Genomic DNA, 23,160 nt, shown 5'->3' on the forward strand with positions numbered 1-23,160 from the left:
GTTAGTGGAAGAAATGTTCATGAAAGTTGTAGCCCTACCTTCCATCTTCAACTTCTATTCAAGGATCATAGTCTAATTCGCCACGAATCAGGAGTTACATCAAGCCAAAGTTGGCTCAATCAAACTGGAAATGTACTTAGGACTTAGAAAAATTTTCAAGTGTTGAATCCACCTTCAATGCTGACTTGTGGGTCCTTTTTGAACATGTTGTGCACATTTTCATGACTTGGCTTCTAAACAAAGTTTGTTCCTTATAAAATTTGCTACAACTTTGTTTTAGGTTGCTCAGACATGCAAACATCCTAAGCTACACTTTTTAAATAGTCAAACAAAAGGGTTTAGGGGTCAAAATTGGTCAAACCATGACTTGGGAACTTAATTAGTCAAAGTGATCAACAGGAACAATGTCCCAAATGACATTCTAGGTGTAACTAAGTTACTTAAAAGAATTTTTAGCCACACCATACATTGGTCACACAAGAATCAAGCAAGGTATGTACTGAAACAATGCAAAACACATGAATTGTTACAATTGTTTCATAGTCATGTTTCACATGTTTCAAGATCTTGTTACATAGTATTACTAACTTGGTTTCACTAAAGTGAGTGGCACATGTTGCACTTAAGTGTTGCACACTTTTCATTTCATAAAGGAAACAACACACATGAAAAATAACGATACGTTACAATGTTTCAAAGACATGTTTCATGTGATATAAGCTTGTGAATGAATGAATGATGCTCATGTCCATGAAATGCAAGTGCAAATGTGGAAGCTAAACACCTGGGGTGTTATAGCCCTCCCCCCTTATAAAAATCTCATCCTGAGATTTGAAAAGCGTACCATTGTTGATAGAATTCCTTATAACCATCCCTCAAGTAATCTTCCCTTTCCCACATTGCATCGCGCTCACTACCCTGATTACTCCACATGACTTTGTAGAACTTGACCACCTGACTTTGAGTCACTCGCTCATGAGTGTCAATCACTCGAACTGGCTTTTCTTCAAAGGTCAAATCAGATTTTAACTTGATATCCCCCAATGGAACTCTCTCTTCAGGGACGCGGAGACATTTCTTCAATTGGGATACATGAAAGACATTGAAGATAGCGCTCATCTCAGGAGGTAATTGAATCTTGTACGCCACCTTACCACTTTGTCCAATGATTTCAAAGGGACCAACATATCTTGGCGCAAGCTTTCGCTTCACACCAAAGCGTTGGACACTCTTCATAGGTGAGACTTTCAGATAAATGAAGTCTCCAACTTCGAACTCAATAGGTTTTCTACGTCGATCAGTATAACTTTTCTGCCTAGCTTGAGCTGTGGCCATGTGGGTTTGGATAGTATGGACTTGTTCTTCGGCTTCTTGAACAAAATCAATTCCATAATATATCCTTTCACTAGCTTCTACCCAGTTCAACGGGGTTCTACACTTCCGGCCATACAAAGCTTCAAATGGTGCCATCTTTATACTCTCTTGATAACTATTATTGTACGAGAATTCAGCTAGGGGCAACCATTTTTCCCATGAGCCCTTCGCCGAGATGACACATGCTCTCAAAATATCTTCTAAGATTTGATTCACTCGTTCAGTTTGCCCATTGGTTTGCGGATGATAGGCTGAACTTCTTACTAGCTTAGTTCCTAACAATCCATGTAAGTGCTCCCAAAAGCGAGTAGTGAACTGTGGTCCTCTATCTGAGACAATAGTATGAGGGATCCCATGAAGTCGGACTATCTGATTGAAGTACAACTCCGCATAGTTAGTTGAATGGAAATCTATGCGAATAGGAATGAAGTGTGTAGACTTGGTTAGTCGGTCTACAATCACCCAAATGGAGTTAAAATTCCTTTGCGTAGTAGGGAGTCCAACAATAAAATCCATACTTATCTCCTCCCATTTCCAACCTGGAATAGACAGTGGCTAAAGTAATCTAGCTTTCATGTGCACAGCCTTGACCCGACAACAAGTGTCACACCTAGCCACATAAGCGGCTATCTCTTTCTTCATTTTGGTCCACCAAAATCGAGGCTTTAAATCATGATACATTTTACTACTACTAGGATGAATAGATAATTTAGAGGAATGAGCTTTGGATATGATTTGATTTCTAAGCTCTCTATCCTTCAGAACTACCAACCTATCCTTGAACCAAAACACGCCTTCCTCATCTACTCGAAAATGTTCGGTTTCTTGCTCTTTCATCTTGCGCTTGATGTGAAACACACCGGCATCTGTCTTCTGTAGCTCAATAATTCGACTCTATAGAGTACAACTGACAGTGATGTTGTGAAGGACTGCAGGATGAAGGAGCTTCGACAAATGGACATCACTCTCCATCAATGAGTGGCAATGAGACTTTCTACTTAAGGCATCCGCTACGACGTTTGCCTTGCCAGGGTGATAGTGCACTTGGAGGTTATAATCCTTGATCAACTCGAGCCATCTTCTCTGACGCATATTCAACTCTGGTTGAGTGAAGATATACTTGAGACTTTTATGATCAGTGTAGATGTTGCACACATTGCCAAGCAAATAATGTCTCTAGGCCTTCAAAGCATGAACAATGGCAGCGAGTTCCAAGTCATGCGTTGGATAATTCACTTCATGCTTCTAAAGTTGGCGAGAGGTATAAGCAATGACTCTACCCTCTTGCATAAGAACACCACCTAACCCAATACCTGATGCATCGCAGAACACATCAAAAGGTTTCTTGATATCCGGTTGTGCCAAAACCAGAGCCGACGTTAGAAGAGTTTGCAGGGTATGGAAAGCCACATCACACTCAGGAGTCCAGACAAACTTCATGTCTTTTTGCAGCAACTGAGTCATAGGCTTGGCTATTTTAGAGAAATCCGGGATGAAGCGACGATAATAGCCAGCCAACCCCAGAAAACTCTGAACCTCATGCACCAAGATGGGAGCCTTCCAGTTCAATACTTCTTGCACCTTGGTGGGATCGACCATAATTCCACCATCGGACAACACGTGTCCAAGAAAAGGTACCTCATGAAGCCAGAATTCACATTTGCTGAACTTTGCATACAGTTAGTGTTCCCGCAATCTAGTAAGAACCACCCGCAAATGTTCAACATGATCTTCTTCATTCTTAGAATAGACCAGGATATCATCTATAAATACCACCACAAATTTGTCCAACTCAGGCATAAACACTGAATTCATTAGATACATAAAATGTGCGGGGGCATTGGTCAATCCAAAAGACATAACCAGGTACTCATACAGACCATATCTTGTAGAGAATGCAGTTTTTGGGACATCCTCAGGCCGAATTTTGATTTGATGATACCCAGATCTCAAATCAATCTTGGAAAAGACTTTTGCTTTAGCCAACTGATCAAATAAGATATCTATGCGTGGCAGAGGGTACTTATTCTTGATTGTAACTACATTCAAGGGTCTATAATCTACACATATGTGTAGGGATTGATCCTTCTTCTTCACAAAGATGGCTGGGCACCCCCACGGAGATGAACTAGGACGGATAAGGCCTTTCTTTAGAAGTTCATTCAGCTGGGTCTTAAGTTCGGCTAGTTCATTGGGAGGCATTCTATATGGCCTTCTAGAGATGGGAGCTTGTGTCAGGAAGCAACTCTATCTTCAATTCTACTTCTCGATCCTGGGGGCAATCTAGGCAAATCATCAGGAAAAACATCTAGAAAGCCACACACGACAGGGATATCTACCAGAGACTTCGCTTGCACCACATTGGTCATGCAAGAAAGATTGATGTCCCTAGGTAACTGTACTAGAAAACCCTCCTGATTACAAGGATCTCTGAGCATGACTACCCTAGTCGATGTATCAATAAGCACTCCATGATGGCTCATCCAATTCATTCCCAATATCACATCGATACCTAGCCATGGTAAAACTACCAGATGAACCTGATAACTTCACCCCTCTATCTCAAATTGTACGTCCCCAACTACCAGCTTGGTTGGGATAATACCACTGGCAGTCCTAATACAATAACCCTCACCCTCAACAGTATATGTTTTCTACATAAACTTGGATGCAAATGCTAGGACTAATAAAGGAATGCGAGGCGCCTGAATCAAATAGTACAACTGCGGGGTGTTGGTCAATCAGAAACTTACTGGCAGCCACTACCTCTCCTGAAGGAATCTCAGTAATATTAGTGTGGTTCACTTGTCCCTGACGGCCACCTTGGTAGTTATTCTTCTTAGGGTAAGGGCACTCCCTTGCCCAGTGGCCTATCTTATTGCAGTTCTAGCACGGCATGTTGCTTGGTGGAGCCCTAGAACTGCCCTGACTGGTAGTGCCCTTGGGAAGAGCAACTGTAAATGCCTTGCGAAACCCAGTCTTGGCAGGGATTCTTCTTCTACGGTGGGCAAAACTTAGCGGCTGACGCTGGAGAACGGAATGGAGCCCTCTGTGTGACGGGAGCCTTGGATTGTGAGGCACCCGCCTCATAGGCCCTCTTATGACTTTTTGAAGCAGCATACACAGCATTGTTGTTCTCTTGTGATAAAGCATCACTCACAAACTCATTAAAATGAGCACACTTGCAATTTCCCATGGTCTTCATCAGTTTGGGGCTAAGTCCCCGCTTGAAGCTAGCAATCTTCTTGGCATCGGTGTCCACAAACTCTGTAGCATACCTTGCAAGGTTGTTGAAAGCTTGCAGGTATTCATTCAGGCTCTTGTTCCCCTGGGTTAGCTTCATGAACTCTGTATGCTTGATCGCCATGAGACCAGGAGGAATGTAATTTCCCCTAAAAGCAGACTTGAACTAATCCCAAGTGATTTGGGCATTAGCGGGCATAGTGGACCGATGATGACTCTACCAAATGCCACCGGGCCCATGCAGTTGGTGAGATGCGTACTCAGTCTTCAGCACCTTAGTCAAGCAGAGCAGATGGAACTTCTGCTCGAGAGTATTCAACCACTCATCAGCTTGTAGAGGCTCCTCAGCCTCCTTGAAGATCGAGGGTTTCGTGTCAAGGAAATTCTTGAAATAACTGTATTGATTTGGTTCCGGTCCTTGGCGGGGACCACTGGCCATCACGATTCACAATCATACGGAGGGCCTCGGCCATAGTGCGCTGTCCTTTAGCAAGCATTGCTATTAATTCCGTTAGTGTGGGTGGTGGTGGTGGAAGATCATCATCATCACCCGCACCGATGGAACGAGTACGAGGCATCTGCACAATGCGCAACCAGTAATTATTGATGATGTCAGCACATTGGAGAGGAACAATATAATCAGTGCCAAACTGAATTTACTAACGAGAATGAAAACTTCATACAATTTACAGAGGCAATAATTCATTCTCCAATCACCACATCATCAAGTAAATTACTAGCGTCATACGTAGTGCATTCCAACATGACAAGTTTTAAACTTAACCATTACTGATACGCATCCCGAAGGGAACGAATTAAAGTACATTACATGCTGAGTTCGAATTTAATAGGGTACATCCAACATCAGTCTTCATACTTAAGTTCATTACATCAATAACTACAAAAGCTTAACTAGTGAGACTTTCTAACGAACTACTCGTCGAAGTGATCGCTGTCCACATCGGAGACACCTTGGACTTCTTCTGGGTCTTCCTCTTCTTCTTCATCTACCGGCTTCAGCTGCATTGTCATCCATCTGCACGTCCTCTTCTTCCTCATCGGCCTCAATTACTTGAGGACCACCCACATTTGGATACCTTGGTATGGGGCAAGGAATAGGAAATAGACGGTTGTACAGTTGATGGTGCTCAACTTGAAGCTCTTCAAGCTGTTCTTGTAGTGCTTGCTCTCTTTGAAAGGCATTGTGGTTGGCCAAAATCCAACCCTGACATCTTTCTTCTGCTAACTCTAAAGCTGCATCCCAGGTGACATGTCACACAATCCAACTCTTGTGCGGCCTCATCTCTCTCAATAGTGAGGTTCATCAGCTGTTTATGAAGCTCGTCTCTCTCACGTGCGGTTTGACCCCACTATTGCAGATGATAATTTGCAATACCATGAATCTCCTCAACTTCTTACTAAGCTCTCCCACATGCATCCGCCCTACGGCGATACTTGCTGGGCACTGCAACCTGAACTTGTGCTGGGCTTCCATTGCCTTGCCAGCTTCATCTAGTGCACTAGAAAGGGTGTTTTGCCTGACTCGATAAAGCTTCAAGACTGCCATCATAGCACTCATTCTAGCGTTGTTGCTCTACACATGTTCGCCACGACCTCGAACAAAGGCCTGACCAATGTCCTGAGTCCACTTCAGCCTCAGTAGGAGACACTCGGGGAATGGATGAAGCAGGTCCACCCACTAACTCATCCCCGAAGCTCTGTGCTATATCCATCAGCACATCCAGGGCAGCAACCTGGGCGGCTTCCCACAGGCTTCATCCATCAGTCTCAATGCTCCACCCATGCCACAATAGTCTTGTGGGGTTTTCTGGCACTACAAAGGTCACGACGTACCATGGTACATCTCCCAATGGTACCGCCTGCCTCCATGTGTAGCTGGGTGCCTCCGGGTACCCAATTGAACTGAGCACCCTCTAGAGCAAGGTGGGAGTACCGAACTGGTCCAAAAAGGTGCTGCTACCAGTAGAAAACACGGGCACGGCCATCTATATCAAAAAGGGATGCAATTCACGTGAGAGGATTACTTTGCTGAGAGATTGCACTTTATACTTGGGGTAAGCAATTATAAGGGAGGGAGTAATGCAATATGAATAACATGAGTGAATATGATGCATGCTCATTCCGTACGTCCTCCCAAACCTAAGAAAATGTAAGCTTTAGCGGGATATACAATGGCATACATATGTTCTCTCAATTAGCGGTAACTAGTCGATCTACATGGTGCGTTGTTAGCGTACCTGCAGAAAAACTTCATTGCAGCCCAACCCAACAAGATATAATGCTAATTACACAAGTAGTAACTAAGATACTCTCCATATATACATCCCCCGATATATATACTTCGATATCCAAACTACCCAACAAATGTACCCACAATTAAGTACCTTCATATATACATGTATGCAACATGTAAATACTCCAGTAACCACAACTAGCTCTCCCCTAGACCGACGGTTGGACGGTCATGCTCTCGCAACTCACACTTACCTTAGCGTAGAGGCAATTGATCCATACATTACCATTCAAACGAATGGCACCCATGCAATATCATGCCGCATGGACGACGAAATAGAAACAATCAATTTCCCCAAGTTAGTGATTATATATAAGCCACCTAGAAGTCCTTAAGTGGGCTATAAGGGATGTGATCACCAGTATACCATAAAAATTTTGATTTTTGAACACTTATATATAACTATAAGTTGGAAAACCGTTTTTACAACAAAAGCTTTTGTTTTAAATAGCCGTAAGACATGTTTAATGTTGAATCTAGCTCTGATGCCAGCTGTCACAGAACTGACCAATTTATAAGAGCACAAGTACAAAAATAATCGCCTGAAACGATCAAATTCTCGAACTTGAGCCCATATAAACCCGGTAGTCAACTGAAATCTCGAAGGATTTCAAACCAACTTGCATACAACCAAGATCACAGTAATTCAACATAACATGTCGTACTGTTACAACATTTCACAGATGTTCGCAAATAGATTACATCATCACAGAGTCATCGTTATTACAAAGCAAGTCTTGTAAACATGCGGAAGCAAATAGTTTAACTCACACACCCGAGTTCAAATACACATACTGGTTCGCTGATCACAGCCCGCAAAAGCATTCAGATAAGAGAACAGAGATCATGCCCATGATCTAGTCTTCATCACCCGCCGGGTGGAGACAATACTTACAGAATCCCTGATATAGAAGGTCATATGCAACAAGAGGGAATAAACCCTGAGTACGAGAATGTACTCAGCTAGACTTACCCATCGAAAACCAAACAAATGACACCAAGGATTATGCATAGCATAATGTAGTGGATCTGGCTGACACTTTCTTTTTGCAGAAAAGCATAAGTAATATGATCAACTCTTAACCTGAACTTGCAGTGACTTTTAGCCATTAACCTATCAACTATATTAGCACATGTACTAAGCAATAATTTTATTAGGGTGCAAACATTAATAACCATATCAGGTATTCATTGTGGCAACCTTATCATCATCATCCATTTAACCATATCGTTAATTAGTTGAATCTACGTTGCCGCTGCTCAGCCAAGTTCTCACTATCCAGGGAGAGACAGCGATTCGAATCATTTCCTATCCAGCTGGAGGGGTATTCCTAAAACACAAACCCTGCTTCCCCCGTTAGGGTCGCAAACAAGTCACCTTTGGTACGATTTAGGAGTCGCAAGTCCGAACAGATCGGCATTCTCAGAGAACCACTCTGCCAAGGTTGTTCGGGACTCTAACCCGCCTTGGACTTGTGCCAATGGCTCTCCACACATCCTTACTACCTCCAGAATGCACGCCACTGCTCGTGTGCTCAGCCTGAATCGAGCTACTAGGCTTCGCGGTCGGAACGACTTATCCGGCCAGCTAAGTGTTAGGCTGCATTCAACATGACATGAGGACGTACAGCGTATCGGTCCTTAAACGACTCAGACGGAGTCACTATGTTCAAACCTACACAAGACCCCGCCCGATCTTAATTCATCATTCACATGGTTCTTTTCCACAATAGCAAATATAGCCAACCATGATCCACCTCATCCTAAAGCTCACAGGTGACAGGAAATCACCTGACTTCTACCGCACTAAGCATGGCTAAGCATTTAATCCGTCCTAAACTTAAATAGGATTCCAGTGCGATATCTGGACAAGGAAGGATATATAATGCAACAATTGGTTCCAACCAATTCCTATACTTAATGCATCATTAACAATAAAAGATACTCAATGTATTTGTAAAAACATGGGAGGCTTAATATGCTCCGGGGCTTGCCTTTCAGGAACGAGGAAGGCTGGTGGTCAGGGCACTCGGGCAATTCCTCCACAGCGACTGCTTCGTCTGCTTCCTACACTTTGGGTTCCTCCTCCTGGTTGGCTCCCTCGAACTCCAGCAACGTCACTCCCTCCGGCACACCTATTGCATGAATGTGCAAGATAAATATCATGGATGCACATAGACGAATGTCAGGGATGCTCGGGGAATGCGCACGTTCGCTGTAGTTTGCATATTCCAACTTAAGCCCTATTCAAATCACTTTACTTACCAAGTTTATACAACCTAATGTATAATTGCTCATCTTCAGTTAATGACCTAGCACCTGCACCTAAGCATATTCTCGAGTTAGTCTAACCCCTAACAATCAACGGAAACATTGCATCAAGCATAAACTCAAGCATTTGTATTTTAGCAAAATGAAGACTATGTAGTGGTACAGTAAACTAGCCATAACTGGAGATTTATAAATCCAATTGACACGCAACAAGACAATCTGGAAAGCTTATGAAATTGTCTACAATTCATTTTCATACCTCAAAGCATGATTCAAACCTTTACCAGGTCGAATTCCTAAATCAACAAAACTCTGTCCTCACAAGGCAGAGAGTAAGCAAAAACTGGAACCTAACTTTAAACAGCTGTAGTTTCTAAACTACTAGGCCAAATGCCCTCACATTTTGACAGGATCTAGATACCTAAATTATCTACAACTCTTGTATTCACCACATCCACAGAAAATCAAAATATCATGGGGAACTTTCTAAAGTCCCCAGATCTGTCCAGAGGGACATAGTGCAAACGAACAATTAATAACTTATGATGTAAACACACAATTGGACAAAACTAACTCTACTCACATGTCACACAAATCACAAGAACACCAGAAAGTAGGGTGTTCATCACCAAAATATTTCCTCTAGTACCTTTCTTAATTTATTTAATTAATTAGAGGAAATAGTAAACATATATGAAAACTACACCATTAAATCTACAAAAATTACAGTAGACACTACATGCATTAAGTAGACTACCATAAAAATTTCACACCATTTGAAGTAAGTATAACAGCCTACACAAAATTTGTAAGGCAGAATGGCTTAAAATGGCATAATTAGGAAACCTTAGTGAAAAGTGTCAAGCAACAGATTTCATATTTTTCCAAGCACATGCAAACATCCACCCATGATAAAAGGAAAATCCATAACTCAAAAACTACACATGCAATGACTTTCAAATTTTAACCAGAGCTTCTACTAAGCAATACTAGCTTACCCATAAAATTTCACAATTTTTGGATCACAGAAACTCAAGATATGATTTAAACAAGTTTGCATGCACTCAAAAACACTTTTCAAGTTCCTATTTAATTCATCCAAAATTTCTACATAATGTGCTCAAGACATATTTTTCTTAAATACTAGACCTCACAGTGAGTCTAACAAAATTTGAATCACAGCATTTAGATCTACACATTTGGAGTTACAAAATTTACAAAACAGCATTGAAAACTGAAAATTTGAACCATCTTTATGAACACACAGTCACTGATGTGTGGGACCCGGTTGTCAGCCGGACCCGACTGTCAATGAGACGAAACAGGGGAGGCAGCGACGACGGCGCTGACCACGGCGAAGCTCACCGACGGCGGCTCCTCCGGTGAAATTGACGCACCGGCGTGCTCCCCAAGGTCTCCTGCGTCGATTGACCCCCTAAGCCTAGACCCTAGCGGCCCCTAAGCACGTCGGCCATGGCGCACGATGGCTCGGCCATGGCGCACGGCGGTGCGTGGCCGCGTTCCGGCATGTCCGGACTGGCGTGGTCGGTAACGTCTTCACAGAAGCAACTACACAAGATGGAGAAGACGAGATGAGGGCTAGGGATGGATGAACGGTGTGGTGGTGCGCTAGCCACGGTGAGCGCCAACTCCGGCGAAGCTCAGCCATGGCGGGCGGTGGTGGAACCGGCCGGAGGCCCTCACCTAAGGACGATTGGCTTAGTTGGAAGGTGGAGAAGGTCGAGAAGAACACTGTAGAGCTATGGTGAAGGCATAGTGCGCAGTTTTTGTAGCGGTGCGTGAGCTCGGCGACGGCAGAGCTCCCTGGCAGCGATGGCGGAGCGGCTGCGCTTCGGCTGCTGCTTGCTGTGAGCTGGAGAAGTGAAGGACGATGAGGAAGACTGAGCAGACAGGCAGGCGGACTGCGGCTTCAAGACGGAGGACATGGGGTAGCGACGGTAGGCCAGCCATGGCATGTGGTGGCCATGTGGTGGCCAGTCTCTGTTGCCGGTCAGCCATGACCGGTCTGAACTTCACGTTTCAGAATTCATCGAGTCCGACTGATAGGTGAATTGTGACACTGATTTACTCCTAAACCAAGACGAGTTAGTGGAAGAAATGTTCATGAAAGTTGTAGCCCTACCTTCCATCTTCAACTTCTATTCCTAGGATCATAGTCTAATTCCCCACGAATTAGGAGTTACATCAAGCCAAAGTTGGCTCGATCAAACTGGAAATGTACTTAGGACATAGAAAAATTTTCAAGTGTTGAATCCACCTTCAATGCTGACTTGTGGGTTTTTTTAAACATGTTGTGCACATTTTCATGACTTGGCTTCTAAACAAAGTTTGTTCCTTATAAAATTTGCTACAACTTTGTTTTAGGTTGCTCAGACATGCAAACATCCTAAGCTACACTTTTTAAACAGTCAAACAAAAGGGTTTAGGGGTCAAAATTGGTCAAACCATGACTTGGGAACTTAATTAGTCAAAGTGATCAACATGAACAATGTTCCAAATGACATTCTAGGTGTAACTAAGTTACTTAAAAGAATTTTTAGCCACACCATACATTGGTCACACAAGAATCAAGCAAGGTATGTACTGAAACAATGCAAAACACATGAATTGTTACAATTGTTTCATATTCATGTTTCACATGTTTCATGATCTTGTTGCATAGTATTACTAACTTTGTTTCACTAAAGTGAGTGGCACATGTTGCACTTAAGTGTTGCACACTTTTCATTTCATAAAGGAAACAACACACATGAAACATAACGATATGTTACAATGTTTCAAAGACATGTTTCATGTGATATAAGCTTGTGAATGAATGAATGATGCTCATGTCCATGAAATGCAAGTGCAAATGTGGAAGCTAAACACCTGGGGTGTTACACTATGTGTCGGGTTCATAAACCCAGGGTCCCTCAGGGACCGGCTTTCACACCAAGGCTCAACCCAAGAGTCTAAAAAACAATAGGGCAAAGGGACGGCCCAGCAGCCGACTGAAAGGTCTGGCCCAAGAAGAGCGACACCCGCTCGTCAACTTCTTCGGCCCACCTATCTGACTGGAGAACTCACTCTAGGCTCTAGCCACCTCCGAATGGCCTCTCCGATCGGAAGGCCTGCCCTAAGCCCAACTTCCGACTCTGACCCCGTGTCTCTCCGACCGGGGTACGTGAGAACACTACTTCCTACTCTGACCCTGCGTCTCTGACCGGGGACCCCATAGGAAGCCTATTTACCGCTCTTCTCCAACTGGCGTGGTCAGGGCTGATTAGGGCCATCCGACCAGGGATGCCTGCTCAAAAAGAACAAGGGGCAAACGAAGAAAGCAGTACATAAAGTCAAACCACGATACTGGGACCATACCTTGTACGCCTACGTGAGCAGTGCTCCACAACTGCCCTAACACAAACAGTATTGTAGGCGCTGACATTTGTGTCTACAGTATTGTAGGTGCCACCGAGCTCCCATACGGCAAAAAGCCCCCATGCCTCTGGGCATCGATAGTGGGCACCAGGATTCACCATACCTGGTGCACGTGCTAAGGGCTCCTCACATAACAATGGTATTTTGCAGGTACCAACATCCACCCTTCCTAAAGAAGCCAAATGCAACCTCCCATGTGCATCTAACATTCTACAACAACATCAACAGTATTGTGGGTGCCTACCATCATCGCTACCCCTCGTCGGCATGGGCAACAAGGCTTAGAAACATCCGTACTCTCTTCCTCTCACCTGTAAAGCCATCCTCTTTATCTATAAAAGGGGATGCGCTCCCTCCAACAAAGGAGGCCGACTTCTTCAAGTTCAGACTCACTAGATCGATAGCTCACAACCCCTCAAGCACACGCTTGGACTTCTAGCTCATAGCGGAGTTCCGGTTGCCCTCGACCTTTCCGGTCGGACCCGATCGGGCCTCTTGAACACCCCTCCTTTCTCCTTCTCGTTTGTAACCCCACTACAGAATTCGAGCACCTGGGCTCAGGAATAAAGTCACTAACCAACCCAAACTACACGTAGGGCATGTTGCTTGAACCAGAATAAATCATGTGTCATTGAGTGCTAGGCCACCTCCGATCACAACGTACAACAAAACTACAAATATTTACTAGTTGGTCACTTTCTATACCGACAGTTGGTGCCGTCCATGGGGAAGACGTTGTACATTCAACAATTTTTTGGTAATCGGATGGCCCATGTTTTCACCACCCCCGCCGTGGCAGGGCTCGGGTGATATGATTCGCCTCGGCTCGATGGAATTTCCTGCACTCTCGCCTGCCAAGACATGGGTTCCACCTGTCTTCAAGCCATCCCTAGGCCTTCTGCTTCGAGAGCCTAGACTTCATCATCGACCGGCTCAGCGTACTCCACCTCCGCGAGGAGACTCGTGACCCTGGCACCCATCGAAGGGACGTCCTCCACCGACTCCAGGGACGTGCGACTTCAACAGCGCGGCATCTATGCTCCATTCCGAGCAAACTCTCTGCTCAAACTCCGCTGTGAGTAATATACATGCTGTTATTGACTTACTATGCTCTATCTTCCACCAAATACCTGGTGGGTTACCGTTGTCCCCATCGCAGCCGCCATACGGCCGGTTCCCCTATGGCCTCATGTCTCCCGTGGATGCGTACGCCTAGGGGCTCCAAAAGATTATGGCACCACCCCCTCTCATGTCTGAGTTCGTGGGAATGGCGAGCTATGCTCCCACCTGTTTCCTCGACATCATGGATGACGACGTCAGGAGTGATGACTCCAGCATCGGTGACATGGCACCCAACCACCTGTCTGTCCTAGGAGTGCACCATGACGGATGCTCTGGAATAGCCGCCAGGGGCAATAGAGTCCTCATGGACTCATGCCCCTCTGGGCCCTCATACAGAGGCCCCTGAGCTCACATGAGAACATGGGGAGGATCCACGATGACAGTGGCCGCATCAGCCACCTACTATGCCATCGTGCTCGGTGCGCTACACTACACCCTGTGCGCGTGGACCGACGAATGGCGCTTGGGGTCGCGCTCGTCAGGTCCAGCGCAACACCGTAGTTAGGGGGACTAACCCCCATAGTTCACTTGGGCCAGTCAGAACATTACCATCGTGGCAATGCTCCTATGCAGCCTGTCCGAGCCGAACGACCCTCATGAACAGGCGATCCACCAGAACCTCTGAGCACTGGTGGAGACCGCCGCTGTTCAACAAGTAGAGTGCTCTGTATCATGACGCCGACTCACGACCTCGCTCCCCGTCTAGGGAATAGGGACGCAGCAGATGGGGCACTACACCCTATCACCGCCACAACCACCGAGTGCGGCACAGGAAGCCACAACTGCACCTCATCTTGACTTGATGACCGCTCTATGCCGACTGCCCATCTACGCACGCCTCGAGCCGAACCGAGACATGTGCAGCAGCGATCGGAGTCCCAGCACTGATGGCCCAGGACCACCAACCTTTGCCCAACTCCCCCAGCAAGCCTCGTTCTCACCGTGCTTCAACAGGGGCCACGACAAAGGTAAGACCAAGCGCTAGGATCAAGACGAGGGCCCCTCCATGTAGAGGGGAAAAAAGAACAGAAAGGATCACCGCTGATCGGCCAACTCCACGTTGGTCGCCGCGGCCGATTACCTAGGTGCGCAGCCCTAGTAGGACCGATCGAGACACTTCCATGAGCTCATGGAAAGCCTGTGCACCAACCACAACTATCCCGTCAACCATCTCTATAAGGACTGCTAGCTCCTCAAGCGCCTGCTAAGGTAAGCTGGCAGCCCAAAGGAAGAAACAGGCGAGGAAGCAGCAGCCAAAGAGGGGGGCGTAGCGGGCAAGGATCCAGATGACTAGAGGATGAAGTGATCTGACCAGACGCCTACCGACTAAAGGACAACAACGATGACACTCTCTCCGAGCACCTTGAAACAACTATGTCCTCTCTTATTTTCGTAAGTTTTAGTCTTACCTTTACTTAGCGAACGCTCCTATAAAAGCACCCCAACCCGAACACTTTTCGGCTCAAGGTGCTCGGGGGCTCCACTAGGGGGCTCTACTACCCCTCTATTTTTGTTTTTACTTTAAGTACTCTTTTACTTTCATATGGAGAAACTCCTTCCTACCTAAAATAAAAGGGTACTTCGTTCCTTTGATTTACCTTATGTAACTTTACTTTAGAACATTCCAACTGATCGCATCCCGCCTTTTCCTACAGGTTACGACTGGTCGAGCCTCGCAGGCCATGCCTCGGGGTCACAAAGTTGTAGCCTATGAAACAAACGGGCATGTACGAGAAAGAAAGAAATTTAAAACAAAATTATGCTAGGGAAAACTAAGGAACGAAAGGGAACAAGCTTCCCCGAATGGAGCAACTCCATCACAAAAACAGAAATCGATTACAGTCATTAAAACACATATGAACATTTTACACAGGGGCTCCCCCACTGAACTTAAACTTTTTACATTTACTAAACTACTTATATTCTACAAGCTATTAAATCGGCCTAGTGGCATCTGCTGGCGGCGCAACCGACGAAGGCGCAGGCTGCTCACTCCCCGATGGCACGACATTCGGCTCGGTCGAGGCTGAGGCAACATTCCCCCCCCCCCCCCCCCAAATCAGGCTCCGAGCTATCCGTAGGCTCAGAAGCGTCCTCTCCACGCATGCTTCGGGCCATGTCTTGACGGTGAACATCCATCACCCACTCAGCGGAGACTTGCTCTGACATCGACTGCGCGTGCGGCAGCAAGCTCTCCCCGATTGATTGGATGTCCTCCATGCTCAGGCCTTCAGCATACCCACTAGTAGATAGTGGTGAAGTCCTAGATTTGGGTGGTACGTCGCCACCGAGGTCAACACCCCATGACTGCTCCATAAAATAGCCCGCTCCTAATAAGGTCCTTGACCACGTCTAGGACCTCCGCCAGCTGAACCGTGGGCTGCGTTGGTACTTGGCGCCAACCCGAAGACTTCCGAGACGATGAGCTGGGCAGCATTGCAGATCTGGCCGAGCTCCCCTTCGAGAGCATGTCGTTCTTCATGGGACTTGGCCTAGCTCCTTGGCATTTCGGCTGAAGTTTGCCTTGGTCATCTCTAGGTCTCGCTCCAGCGCCTTCACCTTTTCACCCTAGCTCTATGAGAAGGGCGACAAGCTCAGAAACAGGCTGAAGGGAAAAATCAACACCATGAGAAAACAAAAAAGGTACGCATCGATGCGAGAGGCCTCAAGGGTGGAGAGATCCTCTCCCTATTGAGCCACCTACTCACATAGCTGGGCACTCGAGTCCTCCATCCTCATCACCTAGTCTCGGAGCACGAGCACCTCCCGATCCGCCTCCGACCGGGCCCTCTACTCCACCTCCAAGGCCTTCTATGCCCTCTCCAGGGCAGCCTGCTTTGGCTCAAGGGCCGCCAAGGCCTCCTAAAGTGCCACCTCAGTGTTCGCCAAGGATGTCCGTAGCCCTACCTTAGTCTCCTCCTGGTGGACCCTTGCCGCCTTGAGCCCTTGCTCGGCAGCAGTCGCCCGCTCCGCCGCACGTTGCCCCTCCACCCGCGCCGCGGCCGCCTAGACCTCGGACTCGCGGTAAGCGGACTCCACCTGACGCTCAAGCTCGGCCATCCGGGCATGTTCTGCCCAGAGGAAGACTTGCAGGACGACTCCTTCCTTATTTCATGTGAAAAACAGGCATGCTAAAAATAATTGATGAAAGAGTCAAAGGGCAAGGATAAGTACCAAAAACTCACCTCCATGGCGAGCTACAGGTCAACCTCAACCAGCTACCGAGCAAACTGAGCCTACTTCTGAGCACTCTCAAGCCTCGTGGATAGCTTGGTGAGTTCAGACACTGCGGCATGCCATTGCCCCCCAAAAATGTCCCAGAGCTAGTGCTCCCGGGAATCCCCGAGGATGAACCTCACCTTCGATGGGTCCTTGGGAAAGGGCCACTCCAGGTCACCCTCTGATGAACCACCAGAGGGCCCAGCCTCTGACCGAACCACCACCAGCTCCCACGGCGACACCGGCGGTTCTGCACCACGGTATCTGCCTCATTGTCAGACTAGATCTTTAGCACCTCATTCAGCATGGGACGTCGCTGGGCAGTCCCAACTCTAGTCCCAGCCATGCTTCCCGTCCAGCGCCTTCAGGCTCCTATACGGCAAGGATAGGTCATGTAGCCCTCCACCCGACTGAGGTAGGGAGCTCGCCCCCCCCCTTGTCTCCTCCACCACGATCGGCGGAGGAGGGGCCGTGAGAGTTACCTTCGATGCAACCTCCGCCATTGGCACCGGGATCACCACCAACAACATCGCCGTCGCTGTCACATTATCAGTAGCCGCCCCTAGGGAGCATCGCCCCTGGGAGGGAAGGCTTCACCACCACCCTTCTGCCCCCTTCACTCACCGCAACACACTACAGAGTGGGCCTCCAAGACTCCCACACGGGGTCACACCGATGCTCAACGTCGGCATCCCCCGGCCACTGACAAAAATTGTGGGTAAGCCACACTCCAAAAAAGACTCAACCACCAAAAGTTGAAGAAGCAACAAAAGGAAACATATCGGGTGGCAAGCGGCATGACTCTGAAGGCAGGCTCCAATGACGATGGTCCCATAAGACGAGGACCGCTCCTAGGCTATGACCCGCGCCCCCTCACTTCAGATGGGGTCGGTGTCGTCCCTGACCGGCCCTTGCCTGGCCTAGTGGGTCGCTACAACCTCCGGCTCGAGGCTCCCCGACCTAGAGCAGTGGGCAGGGCGTCTCATGACTGCGAGTCACGCGTCGACCGGGCACCAGTCTACCCTTTAGACCATCCAGACTGCTTGACCGCACCCACAGCAGGTGGGGCATCCTCCGTCTGCAAGTCCGGCGTTGGCACCAGCCCCGTAGCCGCACAAGCGCTGATCCACTCCTTGGACCACCCGGCTCCCTTAGCCATGTCTGCCATAGGCGACAACAGGACCAGTGACACCACCAAGGGGCACAGTGACCATGTCCACTTTGCCGCTCGCTCACTAATGTCGTCCACGCTCACCACAAGCTTCCTCGACACAGGAACCTCCGCATGCCATGCGGCCTCCTGCTGCTCACCAGCGGACATCGCCAAGGGGTCGCGATGCGCCACTGAGGTCACAACGACCTCCTGACTCTCCTCATCGGAGAAGACCATGTCGTCCAAATCCATAGGATCATCTGACACAAGTTTCAACTCGACGTCGCTCCTACGTTCCCCGACCCTCACGCGTCGGGCAACCACCTTCTTCTTCTCTTCTTTCTGCTGAACCGCCTTGGTTTTCTTCTTCTTCTAGGCATCTGCCACCTCCTTCTGGGCGACCTACCAGGCCTGGCCCGTCAGTCCCTTGGGAAGGTGTGGCCGAGATTTGTACCTCCCAAGCCCCTACGGAACGAATGAACCAAAATCAAAAAAGAAAGAGGGCAGAGAAAAAGCATGAACAAAATAAGGGAGCATACCAGCATGGGAACGATCGAGGCATTAAACGGTATGGGTTTTCCCACCATTGTGTCTCTGGGCCTCAGCTATAGCACTCGGCCAATGCGACTCCAGATCTCATCGTCCGGTAGCTCCTCCGGCGATGCACGGTCCAGGTCCGACCGACCGTCGTACATCCACATCAAGGTGCGTCCTCTCCGCCAATAGCGCAACCCAACGACGGTAAAGGGTGTGGAATACCCGAACCCCACCGAGGCTGGCCCTTATGAGCTTTTGGAGCTCCTCCTTGATGGCCTCCACCTTGTGCCTCTCCGTGTGGGCGCAGCCCCATGACCAGCTCTTCTACTTCATCGGCCTCCCATCGGTAAACGCTGGAAACGGTGCCCCCACCGGATTCCTAATGTAGAACCACTCCCCATGCCATCCCCGGTTGGAGTCACATGGGGAGTACACGGGATACAAGCCTCCCGCATGTGGCTTCTTCTATAGGGCAAAGCCTCCTACCGGTGCGATCTCGGCTGAGCTCCAGTCCACCATAGCTCTCTTGGAGAAGAAAAGTCAGAAGAGATCCATGTGTGGCTCCATCCCGAGGAAAGCCTCACAGACGGTGATGAGGCCAGCAATGTGCAGCACCCCCATCGGATTGAGATGTTGTAGCTCTAGACCCCACTCATTGAGGAGCTCAAGCAGGAACTAGTGCGCGAGGTATCTTAATCCACACTCATGAAAGGTAAGGAAAGAAACCACCTCATCAGGATGAGGTTGTGGGAACTCGTCCCCTCTAGGGACCCTCCAGTGCGCCACCTCCTGCGGTGGTAGAAACCCCTTCATGACAAAATCCTCCAGCACTGACTTCCTCATGTTGGACGTCTGCCAGTCCGACATGTCGCTTCGGATCGAAAAAAGGTCGGTGAGTTCTTCTCTTCTCCCTCGCTCTCCCCCCTTCTTTCCTAGAAACCTCCACGGCTCTCAGGAATGCTCTGGATCGAAAAAAGGAAGAGAGAAGGTGGCGGTAGATGAAGATGAAGAACATGTAAAAGAACGAAACAAAAACCCTCTCCCTGCTCCTATTTAAAGGAAAGGGAATAGCGGTTAGGGAAGGACGCGCCGATCGGGGAAGGTAGAATGGCGGAGCGAGATTTTCTCTCTCTTTTCCATTTAATGCAGATGGGACGTGCCCCTAAACCGATGAGACGCGCCCTGCTCGATGGAACGGCTCCTGATTGAATGGGATGTGGCCTGGCCATTGCCCACCACTACTTCATGATCAACCACTACCACACGATGGGCGCAAGAACCAAAGCACCACCGCATGCACATGTAGGGACCAAAAATGAAATCTCCACCAGAAGAGACCACCGGACCTCCCCGAGTTAATCGAATTACCTAGGAGGGACATCGGGCGACAGGTAAGGAGCAAAGGGACATCTCATGTAGGCCATGCCGACTCTATCTCAAACGACTAGCAAGGGTCCTAGTCAGACATTTCTGACTAAAGCTCTCCAAGCCCCATCACTCCAGTCATCAAGGTAAACATTACCAAAAACCCCTCTATTTCTTTACAAATCATTCATACATCCATACGTGCATTCATCTCATATGCTTGAACCCCTCGGGTGGTTAGGTCATGAACCGCCCAGGGGCTTGGGAACTAAGCATCACACGTGAAGTGAAATGCACCACAACGCTCCGTGTTGCGTCATGAAGCGGTGGTTTGCCTCATTCAACATGAGCAACCAAACAGAGCTAGTGGAGAAAACCATAGGTGAGCATCGTGCAGCCCTAGCCCATTTCGGCAGACCGGGTCATCTCAACCTTCTCGTTTGATCCTAAACCTCTCGCCAGGCCCACAGAATCTCCATCGAAGGGGAGGCCGTTAGGCCACCTAGGCCGATCTCTAGAATGACCTAGGCATCTGTCGGATTGTAGGTAAAGGAGTAGTGGAATGTCACAAGAGGGCTATGCTGACCCCATCACAAATGACAAACCTAGATTCCACTTGATCACACCCGTTAGCGAGCTCACTGAGCTAGTCTTCAAGCCCGAGCGATCGGGACAGGCAACGAAACTCAGCCCCTCCGGTTGTGAGGAATCGGATGGGGTAACGCACAATACTCACATCGACCCCCATGAAGGCTCGATAGGGCTCGGGGGCTCAAGAAAAATACCAAAGACAGCGACCTTGAACTCGCTAGATCAATGACTATGACTCGCCCGATCCCATGGCAAGCACCGATGCCAGGATCCGTGAGCACCACCTCGTCTGATCTTTAACTTAACTAACAATGTCTTCATAATGGCTTCACTTCTGACTACGCTCCAAAGAAATCTTGGGACCGCGACCCCGAACTCGCGTCGATAGGATCGGCGACATCTGGCTATGGCTCTTGGGACCATGACTCCAAACTCGCATCGATAGGATCGGCAACATCTAGCTATGGCTCATGGGATCGCGACTCTGAACTTGCATCGACAGGATCGGTGACATCCGGCTATGGCTCTTGGGACTGCGACTCTGAACTCGCATAATGGCTTCATTAACTAAAACTAACAAAAAACTAACTCTCTTAATCCGTGGCGCGCACCGATGCCTAGGTCTACTCGCGACTCTGCCTCACCCGATCCCATGGCATGCATCAACGCCAAAGATCAGTGAGCTCTATCGCATCCAAACTAAGCTGTCTCCATTTACAGCACGCACTAACGCCAGGTTTTGTCTCAAACTAAACTTCCTCGCCCGATCCCCGGCGCGCACCGATGCTGGGATCAGTAAGTTCTGTCTCGATCCAATCCCCGTGCCTAAAAAACACCTCGGTTGCACAACGACGCCGTGGTTTAACAAAAAACCATCTCAAACTAAAAACACACACACACACGCTCCAAACACCCCCAGACAGTTCTGCCCAAACCGCCTGGGGGCTCGGGGGCTACACCCGCGGGTGCGCTCGCGCGCACCCGCCGAACAAAAACCTCCCCCGCTGGCAACGTAGAAAACCCCCCTAGCCAGTTCTGCCCGAACCGCCTAGGGGCTCAGGGGCTATACCCACGGGTGCGCTCGCGCGCACCCACTGGCAAGATAAAAAATCCCCCGAACCATTCTACCTGAATCGCCCAGGGGCTCGGGGGCTCCTATCAGGTTTGTAAACCTAGGGTCCCTTGAGGACTAACTTTCATGCCAAGGCTCAACCCAAGAGTCTAAAAACAATAGGGCAAAGGGACGGCCTAGCAGCTAACCAGAAGGTCTGGCCCAAGAAGAGCGATACCCGCTCGTCAACTTCTTCAGCCCACCTATCTGACCGGAGCACTCACTCTCGGCTCTAGCTGCCTCTGAACAACCTCTCTGATCAGAAGGCCTACCCTGAGCCTGACTTCTGACTCTAACCCCGGGTCTCTTCAATTGGGGTATGTGAGAACACTACTTCCTACTTTGACCCCGCGTCTCCGACCGAGGACCCCATAGGAAGCCTATTTACCGCTCTTCTCCAACTAGCGTGGCCAGGGCCAACTGGGGCCATCTGACCGAGGACGCTCGCTTGGAAAGAACTAGGGGTGAACGAAGAAAGCTATACATAAAGTCAAACCACGATACCGGGACCATACCCTGTACGCCTGCAGGAGCAGTGCTCCACAACCGCCCTGACACAAATAGTATTGTAGGCGCCGACATTTGTGTCTATAGTATTGTAGGCACCACCGAGCTCCCATATGGCAAAAAGCCCCCCCATGCCTCTGGGCATCGATAGTGGCCGCCAAGATTCACCATACCTGGTGCACGTGGTAAGGGCTCCTCACATAACAATGGTATTTTGCAGGCTACCGACATCCACCCTTCTTGAAGAAGCCAAACGCAACCTCCCATGTGCATCTAACATTCTACAGCAACATCAACAGTATTGTGGGCGCCTACCATCATCGCTACCCTCATCGGTGTGGGCAACAAGGCTTAGAAACATCCGTACTCTCTCCCTCTCACCTGTAAAGCCATCCCCTTTATCTATAAAAGAGGATGCGCTCCCTCCAACAAAGGAGGCTAACTTCTTCAAGTTCAGACTCACTAGATCGATAGCTCACAACCCCTCAAGCACACGCTTGGACTTCTAGCACATAGCGGAGTTCCGGTCGCCCTCGGCCTTTCCGGTCGGACCCAATCGGGCCTCTTGAACACCCCTCCTTTCTCCTTCTCATTTGTAACCCCACTATAGACTTCGAGCACCTAGGTTTAGGAATAAAGTCACCGATCGGCCTGAACTGGACGTAGGGCATGTTGCCTGAACTAGTATAAATCCTGTGTCATTGAGTGCTAGGCCACCTCCGATCACAACGTACAACAAAACTACAAATATTTACTAGTTGGTCACTTTCTGTACCGACACTATGTGTGCTCAGCCAAATAGTTCTTTGAGCGGTGGAGTACAGTTGCAGTAGCTTTTGATCTTCTTGAGTTTATCACTTGGAGTGTCAACATGTTGCCACACGTCGCAACTGGCCCCATGCAGATGACACGTAC

This window comes from Miscanthus floridulus, chromosome 12 (assembly GCF_019320115.1).
Source record: "Miscanthus floridulus cultivar M001 chromosome 12, ASM1932011v1, whole genome shotgun sequence".
In the NCBI taxonomy this organism is placed as follows: Eukaryota; Viridiplantae; Streptophyta; class Magnoliopsida; order Poales; family Poaceae; genus Miscanthus; species Miscanthus floridulus.